At 40.7% G+C, this 6,302-nt stretch overlaps 1 non-coding gene across 1 annotated transcript; it reads right to left on the reverse strand.

The window, feature by feature from the left end:
• Positions 1–5,965: 5,965 nt before the first annotated feature.
• On the reverse strand, positions 5,966–6,041 carry TRNAG-ACC (transfer RNA glycine (anticodon ACC)). The gene has a single exon. It is a non-coding gene; the product is annotated as a tRNA-Gly (tRNA).
• Between the last annotated feature and the right edge of the window lie 261 nt (positions 6,042–6,302).

The raw sequence follows: 6,302 nt of genomic DNA on the forward strand, positions 1-6,302 counted from the left end.
TTATCTTCTGATTTTTGAAGGACTGGAAAACTACTGCCAATCCCATCTTTTTACTTCCTGCTTAGAACAGAGTTGAACTGCAGTAGGTTGGGAAGTGGCCTTGGCCCAGTGGTTAGGGCATCCGCCTACCATATGGGAGGTCCGCGGTTCAAACCCCAGGCCTCCTTGACCCGTGTGGAGCTGGCCCATGTGCAGTGCTGATGTGCGCAAGGAGTGCCGTACCACGCAGGGGTGTCCCCCGCATAGGGGAGCCCCATGCACAAGGAGTGCGCCCTGTAAGGAGAGCTGCCCAGCATGAAAGAAAGTTCAGCCTACCCAGAATGGTGCCACACACACGAGAACTGATGCAGAAAGATGACACAACAAAAAGAGACACAGATTTCTATGCCGCTGACAACAACAGAAGTGGACAAAGAAGAACACGCAACAAATGGACACAGAGAACAGACAACTGGGAGGTGGGGGGAAGGGGAGAGAAATAAATAAAAATAAATATTAAAAAAAAAAAACTGCAGTAGGCATGCCATGGGCTCCACAGTTGGATTATGACCTTCACTGCTGTCCAGTGACATTTAGAATGAATCCCTCATTGCCAAATCATCACCCAACAGTGAACAGAAGACTTTGGAGGGACATTGGTCCTTTTTGACAATGTAAATGAAGAAGTTGTGTCTAAGTGGCTATTGATTGAGTCTTAGAATTGGTTTTAGAAGATATAGCCATAACCAAAAGGGATTTTCAAACTCTGCTTTTCCTGAACAATTTTTTTCTGAGGAATTTGGATTGAGTGTAAAATGTTTGCTTCAGGTGGCAATTATTATTTTAGTCAATTGGGTCCCAAAGAATTTAAGGGCATAAATAGGCAAAAGGAAATTGTGAAATAATTCTTCAATAAATATTTATTAACTATGAGTCAGACTGCTAATTTAGAGAAGGATACAAAGAAACATAAGACATAGTGTCTGTCCTTAATGTGCTTAAAGGTAATTAGGGAGATTAAAATAATCAGTCATGATAATAGCTCTCATTTATGGAGTAATAAGTTCATTCCACAAACTATGCTAAATGCTTCACACTTGATCTTAGCCAAAAGACTGAGAAGCAATACTAAATACTTCATATAGGTTATCTTTTACTTAAGGTTCTTTGCAATCCTTGGAGGTAAATAACAGGACACCGGTCAAAGCAGAAATTAAACAGGATTTAAAGAGATATTAAGAATGCTATTCTCTCTTTCATTAAAGGGTAGAAATGGCAGGGCTCAGAAATAGACCTTCTTATTCAGAACAGAGCCACTTCAATTTTCTTCTTATAGTAAGAAGAACTTTTTTTTCGCTTAGACTAATACTATAACTCTCTAGAACCTTGGTGTGTGAAGCTAGTCCTTGGAGGAGACAACCAAATTTGCATAAGGAGTTCAAGATTATTCTGAAGAAAAAAGGCAAATACTAGCCCCTCTTCCCATATCTACTCTCTGAGATTTAGGATTCTGGAGATGAATTAAGGTGGACTAGGTTGGTCTCAGAGAAGACCCTCTGGCAAGGTTTTGAAACAAGACCCTTTGAGGAAAGGGGAAGTCTAGGCTGGACCAGAGTAAGTGTCTATGTGTTTGGTCCTTGTGAGGAAGAAAAGCTGATGACGCACATGCGGGTAAAGGAAATGCCAGAGTCACCATGATACCCTTATTTTGGTGCCAAAAGATTCAGTTCCTTAAAACAAACCAAGGCAGGTGGGTGGGGAGCTTTGTAATACATATTTATTAAGGCTCTGGGATATTCAGCAACAAAGCAATCTGTAAAGTTTTGTTGAACTCAGCATTTCCCAAAGTTATTTAGTGGGGCATGAAGAGGAGAAATAGCATTTATAGCTTTTGGGCTGAACATCTTGTGAATTAGTGAAACATGGTATACCAGCCTGAGAAATGCTATTAAGATCTATCCTATTCAGGGCCTTTTTTTTTCCCTCCACCTGGTACACGTGTATTAATTTGCATATGACAACAAATGAAGGAAGGCTAGTTAATATTTGCCTCAAGGTACAAAATGGATTTCAACTGGGACAGGTAGAACCACGACCCCTAATTTGAATGAAGGTAACTTATGAAAAAAAAACACACAAAAAAGCAAATCAAATACACAAAGAATGGGTGTCAGAGATCTCTTCCAACAACAGCTTATTCGAAGGCGGTCATGGGATTTTCAATGTCAGAAGTTTAAATATGAAACAATGGTGCCTTTGGTGACCAAAAAAATCATGCAAGCTTAGGTGGATCTAAGAGAATTTTACTGGCAGAATATGGACTGCAGCAACCCCCACCCACCCAGGGCTATGTTGCAGTGCCCTGCTTGGGTTCTATTGTTGGGACAGATTTTAAGGCTGTGAAAAGAAAGCAATTTACACACTGTGCTGTCTACTTGGTTATGACAGAACTGCTTTTCCTGAATCAACTTCACTACACCGCTCTGTGACAGTGCTGGTCAAAGAGGTTCTTTCCTGAGATAGGAGTGGTGGAAGTGAAAACTGCAGCCATGGCTCTCTGAAGGTTGTGGTGGTTAGATGCAACGACAGACAGACTTAGAGATGGCGGGTTATCCTTGTTTTCACCTTGCATCAAGGTCTTCTTCCTGACTACTGACACTGCTGATCAATAGTGGCCCCCTGCCCATCGGCAGGTGCTCCGATACTGATCCACAGTCGGTTCCCACAGATGTCTCTCCCAATCCTCCCTTTGTGGCACCCTTTGTGTGCATTTGACCTTTCAGATTGACTTGGTGTCTCCTCTTATTTCTTAACTACTCCTTTCAGAACTTCACTTTCCCATCTCCTCCCATGATTATGTAATTCTTATATTAATTCCCTTCATAACTCATATCTGCTTCTCTGATTGTGATATTGGTAGGGCCCTGGGAGGTCTTAGAGAAAGACCTCAACCTTGGGCAGGAGGGATCTTGACATAGTCACGAGAAAGAGTTCAAGGACTAGTCAGATGATAGCAAGAGAATTTAATGCAAAGCGAAAGTACACACTCAATATGGGAGTACAGGTGTGTTCAGATGAGTCGTGCCTGCAGGAGCTATGGGTGCTGCTTTATTAAGTTTGGGCTACCCCCTCTTCCCCCCTCCATGTCAATGAGGACCCATGAATTCCAACGGCCACATTGACTGTTCTGCCTTATGCAAAAGAGGGATTGAAAACTACAGTTTAGTGGAAACTGTCCAGGGGTGGGGTCGGTGAAGCATTGCAGTGGTCAGGTGATGGGTGGGCCTCTCATCATCTGCTATCTTCCAGCACCAGCCCTTGGGCTGGTGCTTCTCCACAGCTGGTAGGGACTATCTGGTGGTAGTTTTCCATTGGTCCTCCTCTGCTGCTGAGTTGTCTCCCTCAGTTGAACCCTGGTTGGTAAGTTATTTAACAGTAATTGTAGCTGACACTGTGTAGTGTGTAGCTATGGTTACCGTTATGTATCTGAAGAGTGCTTACTCTTTGCCTTCTAAAAGGTTTGATATAATGGCTCATTTGAGAAAAATACTATTATTACCATTTTATAAATGAGGAGACAGAGGCAGAGAATGTAGTGAAATTTGCCAGGTTTTCTTAAGTTCATGAATGCAAGCACCAAGATTCAGACATGAAATGTGGCTCTGAAGTTCATGCTCCAAACCACTACACAGGTGAAGCTATCAGAGTAATGAAGGGCATAGGAATCATATGAGAAAAAGAATAACTGAAAAATCATGGAGATCTGTAATAAAAATGATCATTCACAATAGATATTTTCTAGTATCTCAGAGAGAGAGATAAGGAAGAGAGAGTAAGCTTGTTTATTTCTGTTCTACTGGGAAGAACTATATGGGAGAATCTAGGAAGCTAGACTTCAAGACTTTAAAAGCATTCTAATTATTAGAGCTGTTTAAAAAGGGAAATGTCCTGACATGCTGACATTGTTCAGTCTGAGATGGAATGATCATCAGTCAGGGAGACAATCTGTGAAGTTTAGCTCCACTATGAGCCAACTGTTCTTTCTTTCATTAAAAAAATATTTCATGAGTACCAGGCATTGTGCTCACACTTGACATGGTAAAACAGATGCGGTTCATGGCTCTTGAGCTGATAATACTTATAACCCAGTAGTATAGACAGATGTTAAACAACAATAACAAAAATCACATAAAACACATATGCTAAACATGTAATACAATCTGTGATAAATACACTGAAGGAAAAATAGAGAATGTTATGATAGAGCAATTGGTTTGAATTACATTTGGCCTCAATCTGCTAAATAAATAAGAATTTTCTGGGTGAATTGGTGGGGAGACTAGTACCAGGCAGAAGGAAGTCTGTGCAAAGACCCTTAGGCAGAAAAAAGTGGGACATTTTAGAGGAACAGAAAGGCCAGGTGGTTGAAATGAAGAATTTCAGGGGGAGGAAATATTGTGGGGCAAGAGAGGTAATGGGGCAGATCCTGCAGGAACTAGTGGATTGAATTTTGTATTTTCCTTTTTACCCTAAGGGGCCATAGGAGGTTGACAATAGAATCATAATAGACTAAAAGGATCACTTTGGATGTGGGAAGACAAGATTCTAGGAGCAAGAGAAGAGTTCAATAGTGTTAAAGTAGTTCAGGTGAAAGATGAGAGTAATCTGACTTGGGCAGAGATGGAGAGAAGTAGATAGATCCAATATAATTTTAAAGGTAAAATCTACAGGACTTACTGTTCTTAATTATGGGAAGTAATGGAAAGAGAATGGCAAGGAAAATACCCAAGGTTCTGACTTGTGCAAATAGATACATCTGTCTGAGATGCACTGAGATAAGCACATTGGAAGATGACCGAGTTTAGGGGATAGAGGGAAAAGGAGAATATGAAGTTAATTTCAGAAAAGTTTCATTATAACTGTATCTGAAAACATACAATACAGGTATTTAATTGGCACTTGGCTAGTTGGGTTGGGAGTTGGGGGAGAGGTGTGGATTGAGATAGAATCTTGGCAGATAGTTTGCATGCAGTGATGATGGAAGTAGGTGAGAGGGCTTAGGGAAAGGGTGTAATGCAGGGGTTCTTAACCAGGGCTCCACAGATCCCAAGGGGTCTGTGAAAAGATTTCAGGGGATTTGTGAGCTTGAATTGAAAAAAATCAACTCAATTAGATATCCAAATTCATATGCATGTTGCCTTGTTAAATACTATACCACAGTTTAATGTTTTAATTCAAGATAAATATCATCTGCACATTGACATGTCTTTAAAAAATAAATTTTAACTTTAACATTCCTATGTTTTTGATGTATTGGATTATTTAATGTGTTAAGAAAGTAGCACATATGTATAGTATTATATGTTTTTTTAAAATTTAGTGACTATTTAAATATATGTAACTGATTTAAACTGTATTTAAATATATGTACAGTTAAATATATGTAACTATAATTTTATGTTATGCATTTAAAAACATTCTTGTGGGGATGAGTTGGCATGGGTGTGATATTTATTAAATAATACACAGCATAGTGTGGACTTGGTATGATTTTTATTTTGATGTAGCCTTTTCTGAGTGCAGTGGATAACTGCCTGCTGAAAGATTGGTAAGGATGGTGGAGATGATTTATTTTTTATTTATTTTTTATTTTTTTAAAAATTTCTCTCCCCTTCCCTCCCCGACCCCTCCCCCCCCGGTTGTCTGCTCCCTGTGTCCATTCGCTGTGTGTTCTTCTGTGACCGCTTCTATCCTTATCAGCGGCATGAGGAATCTGTGTTTCTTTTTGTTGCCTCATCTTGTTGTGTCAGCTCTCTGTGTGTGTGGCACCATTCCTGTGCAGGCTGCACTTTCTTTCGTGCTGGGCGGCTCTCCTTATGGGGCGCACTTCTTGTGAGTGGGGCTCCCTACGTGGGGGACACCCCTGAGTGTCACAGCACTCCTTGTGCACATCAGCACTGCGCGTGGGCCAGCTCCACACGGGTCAAGGAGGCCCGGGGTTTGAACCCTGGACCTCCCATGTGGTAGACGGACGCCCTAACCACTGAGCCAAGTCTGCCTCCCAGTGGAGATGATTTTATGACGCTGAGGGAAAACTCGAATTTGTAAATGTTTGCTGAAAATGATCATTTGAACAGATGTTGAACTGTGTTAGGTTACCAGGTATTGACATGATGGGAAAGTTGTAAAATATAATTTTGAATAATCCTAAAATTTAATTTAAAGACATGCTGATGTTGAGTGTCATAAAACTATCTGCTGCTTTATTCTGAGAAGGCATCCATGGTTTTCACCTGACTGGCAAAGGGGTCCCTGGAACAAAA

The sequence above is a fragment of the Dasypus novemcinctus genome, chromosome 8 (genome assembly GCF_030445035.2).
Source record: "Dasypus novemcinctus isolate mDasNov1 chromosome 8, mDasNov1.1.hap2, whole genome shotgun sequence".
Lineage (NCBI taxonomy): Eukaryota > Metazoa > Chordata > Mammalia > Cingulata > Dasypodidae > Dasypus > Dasypus novemcinctus.